Genomic DNA, 25,489 nt, shown 5'->3' on the forward strand with positions numbered 1-25,489 from the left:
TTCAATTAAACATTATAAAATTTTTGTTTATTAATAAAAAGAAATGAAGTTATATAAAGCAAAAGAAGTTTTAATAAAGTTAATTTAGAATTTTATTTAATTTTACAAATTTTTAATTTAATTAGAATCTCAATTTTTAGTTTTAAACATTATTTTTTGTTTTAATAAAAATTTTTATAAACAATTTTCAGCTTTATTTTTAATTTTTTTAGTTTTAGATTTATGGATTTGATTTTATGTGTAAGAAACTAATATTTTGACAATTTTCTGTTTCGTTTGAGGATGAACGGGATGCAATTCTAGAGCTGGAAGATTTCTTTTGGCGGATAAGGCTTTCCTGTCCGTCCGTATTAGGGTCCGTTCGGGTGAACCAGGTAAGTTATGCAAAATATTGTAAATTAATACACCTTTTAAATAATTTTGTTTGTTTTTACAGGTTTTTCTTTCTCTTTTTTTTTTATAAATATATATGCCGAAGGCCACCTACAACCCTGTTCGCGCACGTTTGGAAACAAAAAAAACCCCACAAACGGACTGAAATCGATTTGATGAACGATAGGTAAGCCTAGTAATCGTATATATATCTATTTATTTTAACCTTTCTTCTTTTTTTTTATAGGAAATTATTTAAAAAGAACACTCGTCCGGTTCGTCTTGTCGTCCGGGTGCAAACTTATAAAAGGTCGGAAAACCAAAAATCTGATACCGGAGCACCCCAGGCGTGGTGGTGCTGGAAAACAGCTTCTCCCTCGTTGGATGGAGTCGTGTTGCAGTGGCTTTTCAGGTTTGTTTGATTGGTTTTATTTTCTTTTTTATATTTGTATATTTAGTTTTAAGTTTAGTTTTAAGTTTAGCTTTAAGTTTAAATTTCTTATTTTTTTTTCTTTTAATAAAATTTATTTAATTGGTTATAAAAAAAAATCAAAAATTTAGTTTTCATTTCTTTTATGATGAGGCCACAGACTCCACCTTCTTCTCTATTTGGAGCAAAGATCAAAAAGGAACGACATTTTCTTTTCTTGGTACCGAGAAACCTCGGTTACCAATATGGCTTCACAGCTTCAAAAAAATTGTTCAGCAATTTCATTTGCCTACATACTATTTTTTCTATAGATACTTTGTTATTGGTTATTTCATCTTCTTCTTTCTTAAACAAAAACCCCTTTTTAATTATGTTGCCACCTGTTCTTCTATTTAGTAGCTCTACTACAGGGTGCACACGACAAACCCAACCACTCCTGTTATCCATCCCTGGATACAGGATGGGAGGGAAAAATAAGCGCCCTGATTTTCTGTACTACCCTAATGTTACGAAATTTTATGAGATTTTGGGTATTTAATTCATTCCTACAAAAATTATGCTCTGGTAACCCTTATTTTATATTCACCACACTTAAAAAATACAACTCTGTACCTTCGTTACATTTTCTCATATGGCATCCTTGATTGAACATACTGCATATGATTTAACGAAAAGAGGAGGTAGCAAAGAACAAAAAACTACGCGTGGGGTAAGAAGAAGCACCCAAACAAAAAAAATTTATGAATGAAAATAAGGGTAAGTATTTTTTTGTGTAAATAAACAATAAATTAAATAAAATAATAATTTAGATGGTTTGTAATAATATAATAATTATTTCTTTTATTTCCTTTCAGGTTCTGGTGGAGATTTATGGGCATCCAAGTGGATTTTAAAGAAGGTAAGTACCAAAAAGTTTCATAAAAAAAAATCATTAGTGGTGTTACTACTAACACAATTACATTTTTTTCTTTTCATAGGGATCATGTTGGCGGCCCTGGGCCTATAAAAATTACTTGATGGCCGATTCTGAAAGATGGCGGATCGAAGCAGAATGAAATGGTAAGTAAAAAAAAAATGTGGAAATTATTTTAATTTTAAATAAATTTTCTAATAATTAATTTCTAAATTTCAAAAACTATGTATATCAAATTGAAGATCGTATTAGGGTGGTTCCGGATTTTAAGGTAAGTGAATTGAATATTTAGCTTTAAGTGAAATTACGATTTTTTTTTAAAAAAAAATAAAAATGTGCTAAAAAAAATTGGTTTTGGTTACAGTGAGTGTAAAAAGTGAGTGTTCAAAAAAAAATTTTTAATTTAAAATGTGAAAATTTTTAATAGAAGTATCTATAGTTTCGCGATATATTTTAGAAATAATAACGCGGATTTAAAATTCTTATTGGAATTTACAGTGTGTGTGAAAAGTGAACAAAAATATAAAAAAAAATTAATGAATGGTTTAGAAAAAAGTGATTATGAAATTTAACAATGCTAATTAAGTTAAATAAAAAAAAACTGTACAGTGAAAAGCAAAAGTGAAGTGGCAAAAATTTTAATTTTTAGAATAAATTGCATGAATTAAATTAAAAAGTGATTTAGTGAAAATTAGATTGAAAAACAAAACTAAAAATTTATTTTGAACAATACAGTGAGTGATAAAAGTGTCAAATAAAAAAATTTTAAATTGAAAATTTAGTGATTATATGTTTACTGTGCAAAACCAAAAATAATAATAGAAATTTTACAGCGATCTTAAAAAGTGTCCGACCACCAACAAAAAAAATTTTAATATCAAAAATAATTCGAAATTAAATGAGTTTACAGTGGATAATAAAAGTGTTAAATAAAAAAAATTAAAGTACAGTGAAAATCAAAAGTAATAAGAATTAATAATATTTTAAAGTAAAGTGTCCATTGAAATTTAAAGTGACCATGAAAAATAAGCAAGAGAATAAAAAAAATTATATACAGTGAGAAATAAAAGTGGTGTGACAAAAAAATAAATTTTTATAAATTAATTTAAAAAAAATATTTGGTGAGTGATGTTATGGAATTGGTGTGATAAAAACTATTTTTAGAAAATACTGTGGCGGATAAAATTTGTGTAATGGATTAAAAAAAAAAAAATACTGAATGAAATTTAAAAATTAAATAAGTGAACTTTGTGATCGAAAATAATGGGAAAACAAAAAATTAATACAGTGTGTGGCAAAGGTAATTGTTCAAATATTTTAATTGTTCATATATAAAAATTATTGAAATGGTGAAAGTGATGGTAAATTCTATAAAAATTTAATTCATATATGGAAATTAATGTGAATTGTGACCAGAACCATTCAGTAATCAAAACTAAAGAAAAATTATTTAAAAAAAAAACTTAAACTTAATGAAAAATAAAAAAATGAAATTGAATTTGAATTTGAAATATAAACCAAATCAGTAAATGGAGATAATAAAAGAAAAGTTAAAGAAAAATAATTGTTCTTTTAATAATTTTGTTTGTTATCCAATTCAATATGTGAACTTTACTAATTCTTCGATAATTTTCCTTTTATTTTCAGATTTTTAAAATTCAAGCTGACCTGGGACAAGTCCTTGGAAAATCGATTCCATTTAAGTAAGTATAAAGAAAATTCTTATATCTTACTAGAAATTATTATTATATTTTGTTTTTCACGATTTAATCGTGGGAAATTAGGTAGAAATGCAAGGACTAAATTCACCAAAGCTCTAAGGATAATGCCTAGAGTCTTTGGCGAGAAGTACCCCTTGCAATTTCTCCTTTAAAATAATATAGTAATTATAAAAAAAATTAAATGATAAATATCAAAAAAAATTGAAAATTTAGTTTACTAAAAGAATTATCAAAATTCAATTTTGTTTTCTTTTTGGTAAATTTCAGGATATCCTTTTAGCTCACTAGATTTTAAATATTAAACTTAATTTACTAATGAAAATTTTCTCCACAGATTAGAAATTCATTTGGTACCCGGGTCGAATGTTGAAAAATGTAATCTTCAAGAAAAGTAAGTAAAAGTAAAGTTATCTATATCAATTGATTAGACATATGAAATAAAAAAGTATCATAAAATTTATATATTTGACACAATACTAATTGCTTTGTTTTTATTTATACAGGTTGTATATTAATTCATCATTCCTGCATAACAACAAGCAATGAGCCGAGATGGAGAATGTTCCAGTCGACAAAAAAAATTGGTGAGTTTGAAAATTCAAATTTCTATTATTAACATCTAATTTTAAGTTATTCTGTTTAGTCTAACAATAGATTTAGTATTTAAATTAGATTTAAAAACAAATTAGATATATTGCCTTATTTCGTGATCGTTATGATCATAATGTTTTCCATTAGAAACTAAACTATTTTGCCAGGAATAGTTCGTGTTGTGAGAACAAAACACAGTAGTGTTAGATTTATCCAATAACAAGTAAGCCACGTATTTCTTCAAGAGATGCTTGTTGGGTAAACGTTCCAAATTACTCCCGTTCCTTTAATATTATCAAAATCAGATCAACATACTAGATGTCTAACGATTCCCAGCTCTTATTGGCATAGTTCCCCAGAGTGTTAACGGAATTGCATCAATAGTGTGTTGACAGTCACAATCGTGATAAAAGATTTAATTGGTTTCGGTGAGCATGGTGACGTACTACTTGTTACTGAGTAAATCTAATGCAACTGGTAATTGTTCCACAACACAAATGAACATCTCTGGTCGCATATTTCTAGATAAAAAAACAAAATATTAATTAAAATAAAAATCAAATGGCAAAATAAAAAAAAATATAGTCATTTAACTATAGTTTCATGTAGAAAGTATTTACTAACCACTCATAAATAAAATTTTGACAATACGTTTTATTTAACAGAGTTAGGTATTCGGACTGAAATATTGGGACTAAAACCACCAAAGAATTTGAAACTATTGTTTCAAATCTTTGGCGTGAAATACCCCCAACGATTTCCTTTGAAGGTCTTCAACCTCGTATAGACTATTACCTACAGGTCGTACAACTCTACATTTTAAAAATTTCTTCGCTAGCTTAGCATTGAAACTGGTCTTAAAGTCGCTCTGCTGGAAATTGCGACGATAAACCTCCTGACCAGGTACAAACTTGACTTGCCGGCAGCGTGTATTATAGGATTTCTCATTCCTTAAGTAGGCTCTATGCAGATTGTCACGAATTTTCTGCCTGATTAAATCCATTTTCACGGATTTCGGTATTATGTTGAATTCAGGATCGCTTAGACTTTGTAATTTCTTAGCCAGTTTATAGATACTCCCATGAGAAACCATATTCATGCCAAAAAGCGCAAAATAAGGCGTAACACCAATGGACGTTTGAACAGACGATCTTAGCGAGAATTCAATTTCTGATAAGTACTTATCCCATTCCGTGTGATCATGTTGAAGATAAGATCTGATTGCAGACAGAATGGACTGGTTCACCCGCTCCGATGCGTTGGCTTGTGGCGAGTGGGTGGCCGTCCGCACATGTTTCACGCCAAAATTGTTTACCATATCGATGAATTCTTTGCTGACGAACTGCTTACCATTATCGGACAGAATTATCTCCGGTGTTCCAAATTTATGAAAAACCTCTGAAATCAGGAATTTTATAACGTTCTTCGTGTTAGCTTTAGCCATTGCTTTAAGCAGGACAAATTTTGTAAGATGGTCTAGGACTATAAATATGAATGAATTCCCGTTCTTAGAGCGCGGATACGGACCCAAAAAATCTATAAAAATCTTTTGGAACAGACGTTCCGTTTGCGTTTCAGCTCCCATCGGTGGTCTTAAAATTGCATTAGTTGGTTTTGTTTCTCGGCAAATTTGGCAATTTGCTACGAAGGAACGAACCTGTACGTTCTGGTTTGGCCAATAGAAGTATTCTTTTACCCTCCGAAGCGTTTTGCCGAATCCTCCGTGCTAAGCTTGAGGTGGGTTGTGACACTTCTCAATAATCTCGTGTGTCAATTCAAGTGGTACCCAGAGCTTCCATGCGAAATCTTCGTTCAGTGGGACTCCATCATAAGGCAAGACTCTTTTATAGACCAGGTCATCGATCACTTTGGCGATTAAATCCAGGTAATGTTGTTCTTTAAAATATTCGGAATCAAAATTAATAATGTTGTTTACCTCCGCAGAAAGCTCTTCCATGTAATACCTCGACAAGTTGTCGGGTACTATATTTTTAGAACCTGGCCTGTGTTCGACGGTGAAGGCAAATGCTTGAAGATGCAAGCTCCATCTGGCAAGTCGACCGCTCAAGTCTTTGTGGGACATCAACCATTTAAGGCTGCTGTGGTCAGTGATGACTGTAAAAGGCATCAACTCGATGTAAGGCCTAAATTTTTTAATGGCCATTACCACAGCCAAACACTCTCTCTCAGTGACCGAATAGTTTTTCTGGGCGCTGGTCAACTTATGAGAGAAGAAAGCGATGGGATGCTCTCCGTCATCTTCGTCCTTCTGAAATAAGACAGCTCCTAATCCAATATCTGAGGCATCACACTGCACATAAAAGTGCTTGTTAAAATTGGGATGAGTGAGCACTGGTGCTGTTGTAAGGGCTGTTTTCAGTCTATCGAAAGCTTCTCTGGCCTCATCGGGAAAATTGAAAGTTTTTCCTTTCTTAAGGGTGTTGAAGATAGGAGTAGAAATCGTCGCGTAGTCTGGGATGAAGCGCCTGTACCAGCCAGTAGCTCCCATGAAACTCCTGACCTGCCTAGCGGTTTTCGGGTAACGGCCATTTTCACAATGTACGATTATTTCATTTTAACCGGGAAATTAACTAACTGTCGGTTTGTTTAACGGGGACCATTTAACCAACGGTTACCGATTTACGTTTCACCATCATTTGATTACTTAACCAAAGCATTCAGTAGAAAGTATGGCAATAATGCATACATTTGTTTACGAAAAATAGTGTAATGAAAGATTGAAATATAAAAAATTGTCTAAAAAGACGGCATAATAAATAATAATTTGTGTTTTATTAGTTGTATAATAAAAACAACGTATAAAACTCAAAACTATTAAGGTACCTAACTGTAAAATTTACAATACAATAGGTATTGCGCATTTTTAGCAAGAAACAAACTGAACAATAATTACTGAAAACCAACAAGGAAAAGTGCACATTTTTTGTTTGGTTTGTAAGTGAAATATCCGGTTTATCTAGATCAGCCCGTGTAAAGTTTCCTTATCTTCGCTTTACACTTTTAAAAATCATAATTATTACAATATATAAATGTTTTTCCATGTTCTTTTATTATATTTCTTACAATTAAGATGCTAACCGGCGAAATTTGTTCGGTTATATTTAACAGCAACTTTGTTGTTAAATAGTGTCAATTAAGAATTAATCGTACATTGTGAAATTCAAATTAGCCTAACTTGTGGTTAAAGTTCACGTTAACTTTTAATCGTACATTGTGAAAATGGCCGTAAGTAAATTTTAAAATCGTTTCTACCTTCTCTGGGTCTGGTTTTAATTTACCCCCTCCCACTATATAACCTAGGTACCGCAACTCTTTGAAGCAGAACTTCGATTTCCCTACATTTATGGTCAGACCTGCCGAATCCAAACAATGCGCCACTCGATCCAGCAATTCCAGGTGGGTTTTAAAGTCTGGAGATACGATCAAAAGATCGTCTAGATAGACAAAGACTCTATCACGAAGTGCTGAGGGGATCACTTTATCCATCAGACGGCATAACCTTTGAGCTGCATTACACAACCCAAAAGGCATTACCGTAAAATGGTAAAGTGGTCGTCCTGGCACCGTAAATGCAGTCTTTTCTCTACTAGATGCATCTAGTGGTATCTGCCAGAACGCGTCTTTAAGATCTACGCTTGATATAAAATATGTGTCCCCTAACCGGCTGAGAAGACCTTCGATGTGCGGCAGAGGATAGGCGTCCTTAATCGTGAGGGCATTCAGCTTACGAGCGTCCAAGCACAAACGGTTCTTCTCGCCCCTACGGACGAGAGTAACCGGATGGCTCCAAGGACTCTCGCTCTGCTCAATGACCCCAAGATTAAGCATCCTATCAAGCTCTGCGTACATCAACTTCTGCACCGGAATCGCATCGCGAGTGTCGATTGTATGGGATTCGAGGGAAGTCTGACCAAGTCCCTTCTTTGTAAAACATGGAAATTTTGTTACTATAATATCTAATGACGCCTTCTGACTCGGAGTGAGTACATGTGTCTTAACATTATCATTCATTTCTTCGGACTCCGGACAGAGACCGACATCATTAGTAGTTAGGCTACACAAATTGGGAAATAAACCGAAACTTCTCATGAAATCTACCCCTAAAAATAGTGGTCTATTTAGAGATGGCACCAAATAAAAGGTGATCTCTTGTGACCTATTGTTGAAATTTATCTGGACCTTTACACGACCTACTATCTTGTGAGGACTACCATCAGCTGTCTTAATGTGTGAAGAAAAGTTCAGAATTTGTAAGCCTGTGTTCTCAAGGAACTCCAGGCACCCTTTCCCTAAACATGAGACGGTGGCTCCACTGTCTAAAAGACCTTCTATGGGCACGCCATTAATAGGTACCTTTAAATAAAAACGGGCGTCTTCACCCTCATATAAACAAGCTGACATAATTTCATTCCTAACTCTCTTTCTCATTTTATACCTAATCCTAGCCTTTTTTATCTTATCAGAGACCTGCCCAAAAATTCTAACCCTGGCCTCATTATACTCCTTCACTCTTTGATGGAGTGGCTTAATTTCACGAATTTTAGTTTTTTCTACAATCGGAATCTGTTTATTAGGGTTAGTTAAAATTTGGGTGGGCCTACACACTGTGACTGACTGGTTAACCGGGATTACGTCTGGGTCGAACGAGTCTCCCCCGTCAGGGACTCGCTCACCACCTGGTTTCCCTGACATTTTGGGCACTTTGGGGACTACGTTGTCTCGGCCACATCGAAAGCAAAATATACGTCTATTAGGCGAAGGGCAATCCACGAAACTATGGCCTGGCTGCTTGCAATTCCAGCAAGTATACCGGCTGTTATTGGCTAAGGCGTCGATTTCGAGGATTGATACAGGCACTTCATCTCCCAATTGGAGTTCATGGACTCGAGCTGGAACGGGTTGTCTAGACTGGAAAGTCTGCATCTGACTGTTGATTAAATTTTCGGCTCTTTTCGCCTGTTGACAGAACTCATTGAGACTGGAAGTGGTCACTGAAAATAGTAAATGTGACAATGATGGCTTTATATTACTTTTCATAATCTCCACTAGGTCTCGCTCAGTATAGGGGGTTCGCTGCTGATTTCTTAGCTTCATTACCCCATTATAAAAACTCTCAAAACTCTCCTGAGGCAACTGGCGTCTGTCCATAATTTGCTTCTGCAGCTGGAATTCGCTTTCATAACGCTTAAACTGGGTCAGAAAAGCTCTAACCAAATCTTCCCAGGTCTGTATTGCTGTGAGCTTACGCAAGTTCCAGTACCAGTCCAGTGCTGGTCCTTCCAGCAATACATGAAAGCTTCGTAAAAGCTCATTGAAGGGACAGCTGTAATCTTGCCTCAAGACATCCACTCGGAAAATGAAATCCTCCGCACTCATGGACTTCGTCGACCCATCAAATTTTATGCCCCATTTGGACAAATCTACCTTCCGCTGGGTGGAAAATGGGTGCTCGTTTGGCAAACTAGGAGCTTGTGAAGACTGGGTTGGTGGAAAGACTGGATTATAGTTTAGGTTTGGAGGTGGATACTGCGGCAACTGGTTAGCCGGCTGAGAGGCATATGGAAACTGGTTAATATTAACAGGTATGTTCATCTGAGATTGTGGTTGTATATTATGTAATACATTATTATGTTGTCCGACAGGTGTTTGTGGTGCCGCTGGCTGTGGAGGTGATGCTTGCGAAACAGCACGTGATATGGCTTGAGAAAGCTCCTGCCGTATAGCTTGAATTTGTCTCTGCATCTCCTCCCGTATAAAATTACACATGTACAACCATACCAAAACAAAACATAAGGAATTGGTGTTGCCAGAGTGGTAGCGGCGCTGGTATGCTCGCGTTTGCAAGGCTTGGAGCTCGCCGGATGGGGGTGGTTCTTGCTGCCACACTAGGCATCTACACACACACATAAAAAAAAATTCATACCAGCTTAAAATAAAATGATAAAAAAAAGGAAGGGGCACCGAGTAGGTTTTTGTCTGTCTCCCTGCTGAAACATACCTACGACCTATAATGGCTGGCAGATGTTGTGCCAGGTAAAGCCCTCCCACTCGGGATTGGATAATCCCGCCATGACATCCTAATACTAGGGATGTCCCAAAATTTACCCTGCAAACTTTTCCTTTCCTTACTTACCGCCGCTTATTTCGTTTAGCCGATCATTTCAAATGAAAAGATTCTTAAAAATTTCAATTAAACATTTAAAGCAAAAGAAGTTTTAATAAAGTTAATTTAGAATTTAATTTAATTTTACAAATTTTTAATTTAATTAGAATTTCAATTTTTAGTTTTAAACATTATTTTTTGTTTTAATAAAAATTTTTATAAACAATTTTCAGCTTTATTTTTAATTTTTTTAGTTTTAGATTTATGGATTTGATTTTATGTGTAAGAAACTAATATTTTGACAATTTTCTGTTTCGTTTGAGGATGAACGGGATGCAATTCTAGAGCTGGAAGATTTCTTTTGGCGGATAAGGCTTTCCTGTCCGTCCGTATTAGGGTCCGTTCGGGTGAACCAGGTAAGTTATGCAAAATATTGTAAATTAATACACCTTTTAAATAATTTTGTTTGTTTTTACAGGTTTTTCTTTCTCTTTTTTTTATAAATATATATGCCGAAGGCCACCTACAATCTTAAACTCACGCGTTACTTTATCTGAGGCCTGAGCTCAACCCTGTTCGCGCACGTTTGGAAACAAAAAAAACCCCACAAACGGACTGAAATCGATTTGATGAACGATAAATAAAAATTTGGGTGGGCCTACACACTGTGACTGACTGGTTAACCGGGATTACGTCTGGGTCGAACGAGTCTCCCCCGTCAGGGACTCGCTCACCACCTGGTTTCCCTGACATTTTGGGCACTTTGGGGACTACGTTGTCTCGGCCACATCGAAAGCAAAATATACGTCTATTAGGCGAAGGGCAATCCACGAAACTATGGCCTGGCTGCTTGCAATTCCAGCAAGTATACCGGCTGTTATTGGCTAAGGCGTCGATTTCGAGGATTGATACAGGCACTTCATCTCCCAATTGGAGTTCATGGACTCGAGCTGGAACGGGTTGTCTAGACTGGAAAGTCTGCATCTGACTGTTGATTAAATTTTCGGCTCTTTTCGCCTGTTGACAGAACTCATTGAGACTGGAAGTGGTCACTGAAAATAGTAAATGTGACAATGATGGCTTTATATTACTTTTCATAATCTCCACTAGGTCTCGCTCAGTATAGGGGGTTCGCTGCTGATTTCTTAGCTTCATTACCCCATTATAAAAACTCTCAAAACTCTCCTGAGGCAACTGGCGTCTGTCCATAATTTGCTTCTGCAGCTGGAATTCGCTTTCATAACGCTTAAACTGGGTCAGAAAAGCTCTAACCAAATCTTCCCAGGTCTGTATTGCTGTGAGCTTACGCAAGTTCCAGTACCAGTCCAGTGCTGGTCCTTCCAGCAATACATGAAAGCTTCGTAAAAGCTCATTGAAGGGACAGCTGTAATCTTGCCTCAAGACATCCACTCGGAAAATGAAATCCTCCGCACTCATGGACTTCGTCGACCCATCAAATTTTATGCCCCATTTGGACAAATCTACCTTCCGCTGGGTGGAAAATGGGTGCTCGTTTGGCAAACTAGGAGCTTGTGAAGACTGGGTTGGTGGAAAGACTGGATTATAGTTTAGGTTTGGAGGTGGATACTGCGGCAACTGGTTAGCCGGCTGAGAGGCATATGGAAACTGGTTAATATTAACAGGTATGTTCATCTGAGATTGTGGTTGTATATTATGTAATACATTATTATGTTGTCCGACAGGTGTTTGTGGTGCCGCTGGCTGTGGAGGTGATGCTTGCGAAACAGCACGTGATATGGCTTGAGAAAGCTCCTGCCGTATAGCTTGAATTTGTCTCTGCATCTCCTCCCGTATAAAATTACACATGTACAACCATACCAAAACAAAACATAAGGAATTGGTGTTGCCAGAGTGGTAGCGGCGCTGGTATGCTCGCGTTTGCAAGGCTTGGAGCTCGCCGGATGGGGGTGGTTCTTGCTGCCACACTAGGCATCTACACACACACATAAAAAAAAATTCATACCAGCTTAAAATAAAATGATAAAAAAAAGGAAGGGGCACCGAGTAGGTTTTTGTCTGTCTCCCTGCTGAAACATACCTACGACCTATAATGGCTGGCAGATGTTGTGCCAGGTAAAGCCCTCCCACTCGGGATTGGATAATCCCGCCATGACATCCTAATACTAGGGATGTCCCAAAATTTACCCTGCAAACTTTTCCTTTCCTTACTTACCGCCGCTTATTTCGTTTAGCCGATCATTTCAAATGAAAAGATTCTTAAAAATTTCAATTAAACATTTAAAGCAAAAGAAGTTTTAATAAAGTTAATTTAGAATTTAATTTAATTTTACAAATTTTTAATTTAATTAGAATTTCAATTTTTAGTTTTAAACATTATTTTTTGTTTTAATAAAAATTTTTATAAACAATTTTCAGCTTTATTTTTAATTTTTTTAGTTTTAGATTTATGGATTTGATTTTATGTGTAAGAAACTAATATTTTGACAATTTTCTGTTTCGTTTGAGGATGAACGGGATGCAATTCTAGAGCTGGAAGATTTCTTTTGGCGGATAAGGCTTTCCTGTCCGTCCGTATTAGGGTCCGTTCGGGTGAACCAGGTAAGTTATGCAAAATATTGTAAATTAATACACCTTTTAAATAATTTTGTTTGTTTTTACAGGTTTTTCTTTCTCTTTTTTTTATAAATATATATGCCGAAGGCCACCTACAATCTTAAACTCACGCGTTACTTTATCTGAGGCCTGAGCTCAACCCTGTTCGCGCACGTTTGGAAACAAAAAAAACCCCACAAACGGACTGAAATCGATTTGATGAACGATAAATAAAAATTTGGGTGGGCCTACACACTGTGACTGACTGGTTAACCGGGATTACGTCTGGGTCGAACGAGTCTCCCCCGTCAGGGACTCGCTCACCACCTGGTTTCCCTGACATTTTGGGCACTTTGGGGACTACGTTGTCTCGGCCACATCGAAAGCAAAATATACGTCTATTAGGCGAAGGGCAATCCACGAAACTATGGCCTGGCTGCTTGCAATTCCAGCAAGTATACCGGCTGTTATTGGCTAAGGCGTCGATTTCGAGGATTGATACAGGCACTTCATCTCCCAATTGGAGTTCATGGACTCGAGCTGGAACGGGTTGTCTAGACTGGAAAGTCTGCATCTGACTGTTGATTAAATTTTCGGCTCTTTTCGCCTGTTGACAGAACTCATTGAGACTGGAAGTGGTCACTGAAAATAGTAAATGTGACAATGATGGCTTTATATTACTTTTCATAATCTCCACTAGGTCTCGCTCAGTATAGGGGGTTCGCTGCTGATTTCTTAGCTTCATTACCCCATTATAAAAACTCTCAAAACTCTCCTGAGGCAACTGGCGTCTGTCCATAATTTGCTTCTGCAGCTGGAATTCGCTTTCATAACGCTTAAACTGGGTCAGAAAAGCTCTAACCAAATCTTCCCAGGTCTGTATTGCTGTGAGCTTACGCAAGTTCCAGTACCAGTCCAGTGCTGGTCCTTCCAGCAATACATGAAAGCTTCGTAAAAGCTCATTGAAGGGACAGCTGTAATCTTGCCTCAAGACATCCACTCGGAAAATGAAATCCTCCGCACTCATGGACTTCGTCGACCCATCAAATTTTATGCCCCATTTGGACAAATCTACCTTCCGCTGGGTGGAAAATGGGTGCTCGTTTGGCAAACTAGGAGCTTGTGAAGACTGGGTTGGTGGAAAGACTGGATTATAGTTTAGGTTTGGAGGTGGATACTGCGGCAACTGGTTAGCCGGCTGAGAGGCATATGGAAACTGGTTAATATTAACAGGTATGTTCATCTGAGATTGTGGTTGTATATTATGTAATACATTATTATGTTGTCCGACAGGTGTTTGTGGTGCCGCTGGCTGTGGAGGTGATGCTTGCGAAACAGCACGTGATATGGCTTGAGAAAGCTCCTGCCGTATAGCTTGAATTTGTCTCTGCATCTCCTCCCGTATAAAATTACACATGTACAACCATACCAAAACAAAACATAAGGAATTGGTGTTGCCAGAGTGGTAGCGGCGCTGGTATGCTCGCGTTTGCAAGGCTTGGAGCTCGCCGGATGGGGGTGGTTCTTGCTGCCACACTAGGCATCTACACACACACATAAAAAAAAATTCATACCAGCTTAAAATAAAATGATAAAAAAAAGGAAGGGGCACCGAGTAGGTTTTTGTCTGTCTCCCTGCTGAAACATACCTACGACCTATAATGGCTGGCAGATGTTGTGCCAGGTAAAGCCCTCCCACTCGGGATTGGATAATCCCGCCATGACATCCTAATACTAGGGATGTCCCAAAATTTACCCTGCAAACTTTTCCTTTCCTTACTTACCGCCGCTTATTTCGTTTAGCCGATCATTTCAAATGAAAAGATTCTTAAAAATTTCAATTAAACATTTAAAGCAAAAGAAGTTTTAATAAAGTTAATTTAGAATTTAATTTAATTTTACAAATTTTTAATTTAATTAGAATTTCAATTTTTAGTTTTAAACATTATTTTTTGTTTTAATAAAAATGTTTATAAACAATTTTCAGCTTTATTTTTAATTTTTTTAGTTTTAGATTTATGGATTTGATTTTATGTGTAAGAAACTAATATTTTGACAATTTTCTGTTTCGTTTGAGGATGAACGGGATGCAATTCTAGAGCTGGAAGATTTCTTTTGGCGGATAAGGCTTTCCTGTCCGTCCGTATTAGGGTCCGTTCGGGTGAACCAGGTAAGTTATGCAAAATATTGTAAATTAATACACCTTTTAAATAATTTTGTTTGTTTTTACAGGTTTTTCTTTCTCTTTTTTTTATAAATATATATGCCGAAGGCCACCTACAATCTTAAACTCACGCGTTACTTTATCTGAGGCCTGAGCTCAACCCTGTTCGCGCACGTTTGGAAACAAAAAAAACCCCACAAACGGACTGAAATCGATTTGATGAACGATAGGTAAGCCTAGTAATCGTATATATATATCTATTTATTTTAACCTTTCTTCTTTTTTTTTATAGGAAATTATTTAAAAAGGACACTCGTCCGGTTCGTCTTGTCGTCCGGGTGCAAACTTATAAAAGGTCGGAAAACAAAAAATCTGATACCGGAGCACCCCAGGCGTGGTGGTGCTGGAAAGCAGCTTCTCCCTCGTTGGATGGAGTCGTGTTGCAGTGGCTTTTCAGGTTTGTTTGATTGGTTTTATTTTCTTTTTTATATTTGTATATTTAGTTTTAAGTTTAGCTTTAAGTTTAAATTTAAGTTTAAATTTCTTATTTTTTTTTCTTTTAATAAAATTTATTTAATTGGTTATAAAAAAAAATCAAAAATTTAGTTTTTATTTCTTTTATGATGAGGCCACAGACTCCATCTTCTTCTCTATTTGGAGCAAAGATCAAAAAGGAACGACATTTTCTTTTCTTGGTACCGAGAAACCTCGGTTACCAATATGGCTTCACAGCTTCAAAAAAATTGTTCAGCAATTTCATTTGCCTACATACTATTTTTTCTATAGATACTTTGTTATTGGTTATTTCATCTTCTTCTTAAACAAAAATCCCTTTTTAATTATGTTGCCACCTGTTCTTCTATTTAGTAGCTCTACTACAGGGTGCACACGACACGTATTTATTCAGATTTAGTTCAACTTTTATCAATTGTATTAGAGTCCAACCACTATTCTCTTCCTGGAACTCTTCTGTTTTTTTAACAATACTTTCCATCTTATTTGTAAAGGTTTCCTCAAATTCTCCAATTTCATAAATTCGAACCATTTTAGTTTGGAATGTTTTTATTTCCAATGGTGTATTTTCCAAATCATCAAAATTTGGCTTAGCATATAATCCATGAACCTCTATGTTGAATTTTAAGGCATTGTGCATTTTAAGGAAGTAGCTAACTTCGCTCCTAAATGCCTCATATGATTCTTTTAAAAATACCTCAGGTATTAGGCATTCCTCATTAGCACATTTATATGAGAGAGTTACAACTCTCGATTTTAATGCGCTCTTTGTTCTCTTCACAACCACTGGTCATGGGTTTACTTTACTCCTGGAAGTTGATGAATGAGTCCTTTCATGCAATTGGAGAAATTCTATGCTGGAGAAAGATTTTATACATACACTTGAAGGAAGCAGCCATTTTAAATAGTATTGTTTTTAAACTTTTTAAATGTTTGTTGGTAATGTATAAATAATTATAGTTTATGTCAATTTTCACACTTTTTAAGTTTTTAATTTTTGCAGTTATTTTTTGGTTTTAAAAAAAAAAATTGATTTTAAATAAGTGAATTTAAAGTCTATAATATATGTGAAATTAATAAACGTTCAATTTGAGTGCTTGACTTCAATTAAAATCAAAAGTCAATCGTTCATTATTTTCAATAATAAAATTTTGCTTATTCAACTTTTTTTTTAAATTTATATTTAGGTATTGTGGAAATATGTTTTAAAACCAACTAAGTATTTTTTATTAAACAATTACAACACAGGTTACAATATTATGAGAAGCAGAAGTTAATAACCTGCAATAGTTTGATATTTACATTTCAAAGAAAATATTAAGAAATTGTGTGCTTTAATCAGTTAGTAATAAAAATAAAACAAAGTTTAATAATTTTTATACAACATTTATTTTCAAATCATTTTATTTTTTCAAAATTTACTTATATTCATAAACTATTAGATAATTTTTTAATAATAAATACAACTATAAAGTTTTATAGACGTTTTGATAACAAATATTATTTGTTCATTATATTCTCTACATTGCATTTTAGTTTATTATACATCATACAACTACAATTATCGGGACCCTCAGTAGCATCATTCCTCGACCATGGACAACTTGTATAATGAACACCATACATTGAATTTATCATCTCATCGTGATTCCGTCTTTTATCCAAAATTAAAAAGTCATCTACCAATTTTTTAAGCTCAGGAAAAATGAAATCATCAAAATCATTTAAAAATGTAAGAATTTTTTTAAACATTTTTTTGAATTCGACTAACTACTACAATATTTTTAGATTGAATGAACAAATTTTTTATTTAAATTGAATATTTATATAAATTTGTTTACATATATTTACACCTAAAATATTTTTATTTAATGTAAAATATTAATTAATTCTAGATACTTTTGGTGCTTCCCAACTAAAAAATGGTTGAGAATTAGGAATGAAAAAGGTTTCATCGAAATTCTTATCCTTTTCAGCGGCGGGGATTGACTCTTCCAATTCTAAAACGTTATTGTTGTTTTCCAACTTCTTCGTTAGTATAAATTTTTCAGTAGCAACTCCTTCAAGCACGCTATCATTCAAATTGTTGTATTGTTTTGGGAGGTATAAAAATGCACCTTCAAGTTCTGCAATTACAACATTTCCATATTTGGTCCTATGACGAAACAATGATAAAACCTTATGTGGTTTTGATGACTGTAAATCTTTAGTGGATATATATGGTTTTGTCTTTAATTTATTAAAAGCCGCAATAATCTCGGCATTTGTAACTTTTGCAATGCTCATATTCGTGGAGTTTTTAGAATGAATGATTACATTTATATATTTGAATTGTGTATTATTTATATTTTTTAAGTGATGATTTCTACTCAAATATTTTCCAAAATATATTTAATTTGAAAAAACACTCAAGGAGGTGTTTTACATTAATACATTAAAACAACTCACACTCAAAGAGAGGAAAACAAACCAAACAACACAATTTACAAAAAAATATGAAACTCAAAACTAAATTTTCTCTCACAAATTCTTGAAAATAATCATCTTGCTAATTTACAAGTCACACGAAAATGAATCTTCCCTATAATTAAAATTGTATACCCTAATGTAGACTAATTAAAAGAAAATAAACCCTCCTATTAAAACTGCATTAAAAGCCTCTACACAATAGTACAACAGAAGTAATGAAATAAAAAAACAAAATCAATTCCACACAAAGCATTTTTATGCATTACTCAAATTACCTGAAGCAAGAAAACAAAAATTTACAAATTGTCGCTGCCTTTTTCTCTGCCAAAAATTCCTCTTCATCAAATTTTCGCTGCCTTTTTCTCTGCCAACAATTACTCGTCATCAAATTGTCGCTGCCTTAATTTCAGAAAATGCGCTTCAATATTCCTCATACAAATTTTTCAATATTCCTCTTCTTTGCCAGTTTAGAGGAAAAAATTCCTCTAAATCACGCCAGAAACCCTATATTTATACTACTTATACATATATACTACGTTTATACACACGGCTTATTCGCAAATAAAAATATTGCAATTAGAAAAAAATGCCGCATAAACAGTGAATTAATTTTTTATTTGCGAATAGCTAACTCACGAAAACAATTCCTGATTAACGACACTATTTGCAAATAAGATATTAAGCATTGCCATATGTTTTAACGCTTTTAGTTTATTAAGACGTTTTTTAAATATTTCATTGCGTTTTTAAATTAATTGGATTGACAAGACGGACAAGAATTTTTGATTCTATAATTTTTACATTTAAAAAAATAAAAAATGTATTAAGCATTGCCATATGTTTTAACGCTTTTAGTTTATTAAGACGTTTTTTAAATATTTCATTGCGTTTTTGAATTAATTGGATTGACAAGACGGACAAGAATTTTTGATTCTATAATTTTTACATTTAAATAAATAAAAAATGTATCATATTTTATTCAATAAAAGAGCTACCAAATAATTACATTTTACCATCCGGCATCTCATAAAAACAAGAATTTTCCATAACTAATGTGACATATAAACAGTAAGTTAGTTAATTGCAAATAATTTTTATTTGCGAATAGGCTACGTATAAATGTAGTAATAGTTAAAAATAACAATTCCATAAACTAATAGAGGTTATGTCACATGCAATTACATATGTACGTGGAAATTATGAATCGTATGTATAACGTGAATTTTGATATACACATGGAATTCCATATGTACAGAATACCCCGTCACGGGTTTAAGCAATAATTTAGTATATAATCAATGAAGTTGTAATAAATGGACACACTTTGCATTATAAACTCTGAGCTGTAATTTAGCTCAAGCAAATTAGCCAAAAAATAACATTTGTTTTTTTTAAATCTCCTATAAGAACAAGACATAATTTTCATTTTGTCTTTTAGCTGCAACATGAAATATTTTGTAGGGCAAAACATTTTTAGCAAAATTGCGAGAAATACATATGACATTCGTAAATAGTGTTCATATTTTTAGTATGTATATAATGAAATATTATTTTACTAAAATATTTTTGCAGTTTTCATTTAAAATTATAAAATATTTATCAATATTAAACCCTGCATAAAATGCTTCAACACTTTTTAAGACAAATTGGTTTTGTGTGATATAAAAAGTGAGAAGAGGAATAGAATGTTCTTAGCATAGACAACAAATAGATAGGTAACTGAGAGCCAAAAACCTAAGTCTGTTGTCAAAAACCTAATTCATGAGAATGTATTGCATGTATTTTGTTTTTGTATCACCCGTATGTATATAATTTTTTACTCTCTCCTTCCGATATATGCGTTAATTCTATTGTTCTTAGCATGATACAAAAATACAAGGTAGTTCCACTTTCTCCTTTTGTCGCCATATTAACGTTCTGACGTTTATTGGAATTATGAAAAATCGTTCTACCGTATTCATTTATAAAATACCATTTTTTGTTTATTTAAAAATAAAAAAATAGAACAGAAACAAAAAATTTAAATTAAAGAAATTAGTTTTTTAAATAATTTTAAAATAAAAAAAAAACTATTTGTGCCATTGGAAAGGAAAATATCCCTTACACAGACTCCAAGAAAGAAAAAAACACAAAAAGCTACGGATGGCAAGAAATCGAACCAAATTGTGTAAGATTTTCATTAAGATGGACATGTATCATATTGTCAAACACATCGAAGCCTGAGGGATGCCCCATCATAATGTTCGTCTGCGAATTGATCAAGAATGCTTCCTCTGGTTTTAGTATCGCTCAAAGAAGCTGACAGCAAGATTCGGTGAAATCCCGTTTTCACTGAAACTTTTATTTCTACAGACGGACGGACAAGCTCTCTGACGGACTACGCCTGTCCTTAGCCAGACAAATTAATAAGTATTATAAAATTACAAAGCGAGTAGCCAACTTATGTAAAACCTTACATATGGTGAAGGGTATAATAAAACTTTTATATAATGTATTCGGAAATTTATAAAAGTATCCAAAGTCCACTTAATAATGCAATAGTGTATAAGCATATACACCATTTTTTTTTGCTTAATAAGAATCTTCATTCTATATGTGGTAAAAATTTGGTAAAATTCTACTTCCACAAAGTGGGTCAAAAGATCAATTGAAATATTACTTTTGTTCTAGATGTCTACTAACACAAAAATTTTAAACTCAATTATTTCTAAATGGTAAAAAAATTATACACTATTGTTTTATTAAGGGGACGTATGTTAAAATTAATTTTTTAACGTTTATTTCAACATGGACATAAATGTATGGACGAAGCTATATTTTCTAAGGTCAATTTAAATGGTCGGTTACACAATGTTTTTGATTTCACAAAATCTGTATGGATAACAAAAGAAACAAATAATTTCATTAAATATGTATCTTTTATGAATTAATATAAATTACACATTAAAATTAAACATTTCTTAAACGTTATATCCCTTTTTTCATATGTGGCAACGATTTTTTTTTATTGTTTACAAAAATGCTAATTTCAAATAATTCCAATAAACTTCAAAAATATTTTTGTGAGAGAGAAGTGTAGTCATAGAGAAACAACAAGAGCGGAAACTAGAAAAAAAATCAAACAAAAATTTTACTCAAAATAATCACACATACGAGAGTTGTTTTTGTTTTCACATAGTTTTTTTTTACTAATACATTCTCAGCACTTAGGTTTTTGACAACTGAGTTAGGTCTTTGACAGGAGAGTTTCCGCTCTATGTATATTTCTCTATGAGTGGAGTAACATTGTATATTTGAATCATGGTTCTTAGTATCTAAAATAAAAAAAATTTCGGTTTGTTAATGCGATAAATATTTAAATTTTATTTCATAGTTTTATTAGTGATGAAAAGCAAATGCTAACAATGCTGCGAATTAATACATGGGAAAATTATCATATTTATACATCTTATCCTAAAGTGTATAACGATGGCTTAATATAAAAAGGCCATAACTCGTGTTTTTTTGTAAGTCCAGATTTTCGTTTATTTCGATAAATATCATATATCATAATTAGCCAAAAAAACCACGAGTTAGGGCCTTTTTATATTAAGCCATCGATAAACTGACTATGTTTTATATTTAGTTTTATGTATGTAAATACATCCCTAATAGTCTAAACAAGCAGTTAGCATTTGTTTTTCAGTTACATAAATGTCGTTTTTAATTTGATATTATTTAATTTACAATTTGTTTAACACCATTCAAATGTTTAAGATTTATTCATTCTTGTGGTAATTTACAGCAAGGTCCATTGTCATAAATTTATGTAGACGAGTTCCATTGAAAGGTACTTCGCTGCCGGGGGGATATTTTCGCATCTAGAATTAAAGAAAATACAAATATTCATCATATCTTAATACATACATATTTGTTTAAAATCTGTTTTGATATTTATAGTAAACTAGCATGCAACCCGCTACTTCGTTAGCGAAAAAATGTGGAAATAACAAAACAACTACGTAAATTATTTTAAAATGTTTATTATAGAAATTTTAATTATTGCGTAAAGTAAATACACCTTACAATTGTTTGTAGTCCATGATATTTTGAAGTATTAAAGCATCTCAAAACTGCTTGCGTAATTGAAAATTCATAATAATAATTGCAAATATTAATAGTAGATAGATAAAGATATACTAATTTAATAATGTGTGTGAAGTTAAATTTCGAAATTTATAACCCTAGACACAAACCAGTTGAGTTAACAGAGTTATGTTTAAAAGTTTACATGACACCGTTAAACATTGTAAATCAAGGAAAGTGTATTCAAAATGGAATAATAACCACACGGTTGAACCTAATGTACCACTAATGATTGAAACGGGAACTAATCTCCCGTTTTTTCCAAAAACTAAGTCAAATCATAAATGTCAAACATAGTTTTATACTTTTGCGGAATTTTTAAAATTTAATTATTATGGATGGACGAATCTAAATTCATGGAAAACGGGAGAAGATGGGCAGATGGAACTTGCTGGAATTTATAGCCAAGGTGTTTTTCTATCATAACCCATGGTCATAACCCTTAACAGTGCGAGTTTTGATAGAGAAATTAAAATTTTTCGGAAATTTAAATTTCTTGGGAGGATGATCTAAATTTCTTGGAAATGGGAGAAGATGGGCGGATGAATCTTGCTGGAATATTTAGGTAGGGTGTTGGTCTATCATGGTCCGTGGTCATAACCTTTAACAGTGCGAGTTCTGCTAGAGAAATTTAAATTTTTCGAAAATTTAAATTTTTTTTGAGGATGATTCTAAATTCTTTTATAATGGGAGAAGATGGGCAGAAGGAACTTGCTTGAATTTATAGCCAAGGTGTTTTTCTATCATAACCCTTAACAGTGCAAGTTTTGGGAGGAAGAATTTAAATTTTTTGGAAATGGTAGAAGATGGGCGGATGAATCTTGCTGGAATATTTAGGTAGGGTGTTGGTTTATCATGGTCCGTGGCATAACCGTTAATAGTGCGAGTTCTGATAAAGAAATTTAAATTTTTCGAAAATTTAAATTTTGTTTGAGGATGAATCTAAATTTCTTGGAAATGGGAGAAGATGGTCTATCATGGTCCGTGGTCATAACCTTTAACAGTGCGAGTTCTGATAGAGAAATTTAAATGTTTCGAAAATTTAAATTTTTTGGAGGATGAATCTAAAATCCTGTATAACGGGAGAAGATGGGAAAATTAAATTTTTCGAAAATTAAAATGTTTTTGGAGGATGAATCTAAATTTCTTGGAAATGGGAGAAGATAGGTGGAATAAACTTGCTGGAATTTATAGATAAACTGTTCCACTATGATAATCTGTGGTCATAATATTTAACAGAGCGAGTTTTGATAATAATTTTTTAATTTTGACCAAAATCAAAATTTAATATACTTGGGAGGCTGAATCCGAATTCTAGGAAAACGGGAAAAGATGGGCGGATGGAACATGATGGAATTTATAGATAGGCTGTTAGTCTATCATCGTCCATGGTCATAACCTTTAACAGTGCGAGTTCAGAGAAATTACATTTTTACGAAAATTTAATTTGGAGAATGAATCTAAATTTCTTGGAAATGGGAGAAGATTGGCAGATGAATCTTGCTGGAATAGTTAGATAGGGTGTTGGTCTATCATGGTCCGTGGTCATAATCTATACCAGTGCGAGTTCTGATAAAGAAATTTAATTTTTTCTAAAATTGAAAGTTTTTGGAGGATGAATCTAAATTCCTGGATAAAGGGAGAAGATAGTCGGATGGAACTTGCTGGAATTTATAGTCAAGGTGTTTTTCTATCGTAATCCATGGTCATAACCTTAACAGTTTGGAAGGATGAATCTAAATTTCTTTGAAATGGGAGAAGATGGGCGGATGAATCTTGCTGGAATATTTAGGTAGAGTGTTGGTCTATCATGGTCCGTAGTCATAATCTTTAACAGTGCGAGTTCTGATAGAGAAATTTAAATTTTTCGAAAATTTTATTTTTTTTGTAGAATGAATTTAAATTTCTTGGAAATGGGAGAAAATGTGCGGATGAATCTTGCTGGAATATTTAGATAGGGTTTTGGTCTATCATGGTCCGTGGCCATAACCCTTAACAGTGCGAGATCTGATAGAGAAATTTTCGAAAATTGGAATTTTTTGGAGGATGAATATAAATTCCATCCAAGAAATTTAGATTCATCCTCCAAAACAATTTCAATTTTCGAAACATTTAAATTTCTCTACCAGAACTCGCACTGTTAAAGGATATGACCACGGACCATGATAGACCAACACCCTATCTAAATATTCCAGCAAGATTAATTCGCAAATCTTCTCCTATTTCCAAGAAATTTAGATTCATCCTACAAAAACAAAAAAAAAATTTCCGAAAAATATAAATTTAATAAGTAAGTATTGAACTCTTTATTTTATTATTTTATTTAAATATCGCCATTTGAAGAAATTTTAATATTCATTTCTGTATGTTCAAAATGTATTTTCTTTAATCCATTAACGTCAGATTTGTAGAAAAATCGTAGCTGAGATCAGATGAGAGGTAACACAAATCTATTTTCACGGACAGATAAATAAAGAATAGGACTACACAAAAAAATAAGATTTATACTTAGGGGAATCAGTGGATCAACTACCTTAAATTTCACAAATTCATTAAAATCGAATAGAAATAGCTCTAGAAAATGTCAAATCCAGAAAACTATATCTATATCAAAATAGTATATTTTCCTTAATAGGTTGAATCATACCTGGCCTACAGTAATGATTCGGTCGAGTAAAAATTCAACTTTTTTGTATAAAATCATAAAAAATGTATTTAAGTTTAATATTAACAGAGATGACAATCATCCAGATAATTTATCTTTTAGTTTCGATATATATAGACTCAATTGTGCATTTCACAACACAATTAAGTTTAAACGTGAGGTGTGTTGACATTATCAGCTATATTTGTATTATTGTTAAAATCGTCAACCATTTATTTTACTGTAGTTATTAAAGCGGAAGTCCCAAATTATTTTTAACCTTGCATGCCCACTGTTTCGACTAATATTATTGAATTATTCCCGTACCAAATTTTATTTAATTTTTCTGTATCGTTGTAATTTTTTACGTTGAGAGATCTTATTCCGATCTTATTTTTTATTTTTATATATAAAAATGTATTTTAGTTTTTCAGTTCATTTTTCAAATTTGCTAAATGTTGTGGTATAAATATCATTCGAAGCGAGTATGACTCAATCTGTGGGATTCTGCATTTATTCTATAATTCAAAAATATATTTGAAAAAGCACAAAATATTTTTCTGATCTTCTTAGGAAAATTAATTTCAACTAACAGTCGTACATACACTCAGATGGACAAATAAGTGTTCACCAATTACCAATAAATATTCTTACTTTAATCATATATGTATATTTACAACTGTCTCAATTTACATCCATTGTTTAAGCCAAATTAAAAATTACAGCCAGAAGATAGATAATTAATAGTAGTAGTAATTGGTTTTTAAGTCTCATAGAAACTCACATTCTAACTTTTATAATTTTCTATGTTTATGAAAATCAAAAATACTATTAAATAACTGTTAGTTC

At 33.1% G+C, this 25,489-nt stretch overlaps 4 long non-coding RNA genes across 4 annotated transcripts in view; 3 read left to right on the forward strand and 1 right to left on the reverse strand.

Moving 5' to 3' along the window:
- The first annotated feature begins 1,655 nt into the window (after positions 1–1,655).
- Positions 1,656–1,986, forward strand: LOC135951696 (uncharacterized). Its single transcript, XR_010575989.1, has 3 exons — positions 1,656–1,700; positions 1,780–1,861; positions 1,958–1,986. It is a non-coding gene; the product is annotated as an uncharacterized LOC135951696 (long non-coding RNA).
- Positions 1,987–3,361: 1,375 nt separating this feature from the next.
- On the forward strand, positions 3,362–4,291 carry LOC135949910 (uncharacterized). Its single transcript, XR_010575913.1, has 3 exons — positions 3,362–3,418; positions 3,771–3,827; positions 3,940–4,291. It is a non-coding gene; the product is annotated as an uncharacterized LOC135949910 (long non-coding RNA).
- A 154-nt stretch (positions 4,292–4,445) lies between these two features.
- On the forward strand, positions 4,446–14,527 carry LOC135951470 (uncharacterized). The gene is made up of 7 exons (XR_010575978.1): positions 4,446–6,566; positions 7,349–9,630; positions 9,691–10,567; positions 10,630–11,794; positions 11,855–12,731; positions 12,794–13,958; positions 14,019–14,527. It is a non-coding gene; the product is annotated as an uncharacterized LOC135951470 (long non-coding RNA).
- A 6,679-nt stretch (positions 14,528–21,206) lies between these two features.
- Positions 21,207–25,489, reverse strand: part of LOC135951740 (uncharacterized) — a 129,881-nt gene continuing 125,598 nt past the window's right edge. The window contains exon 2 of the long non-coding RNA XR_010575991.1: positions 21,207–21,731. This is a non-coding gene — a long non-coding RNA (uncharacterized LOC135951740). The remainder of the gene's footprint in view (positions 21,732–25,489) is intronic.

The sequence above is a fragment of the Calliphora vicina genome, chromosome 2, assembly GCF_958450345.1.
Source record: "Calliphora vicina chromosome 2, idCalVici1.1, whole genome shotgun sequence".
NCBI classification, from domain to species: Eukaryota; Metazoa; Arthropoda; class Insecta; order Diptera; family Calliphoridae; genus Calliphora; species Calliphora vicina.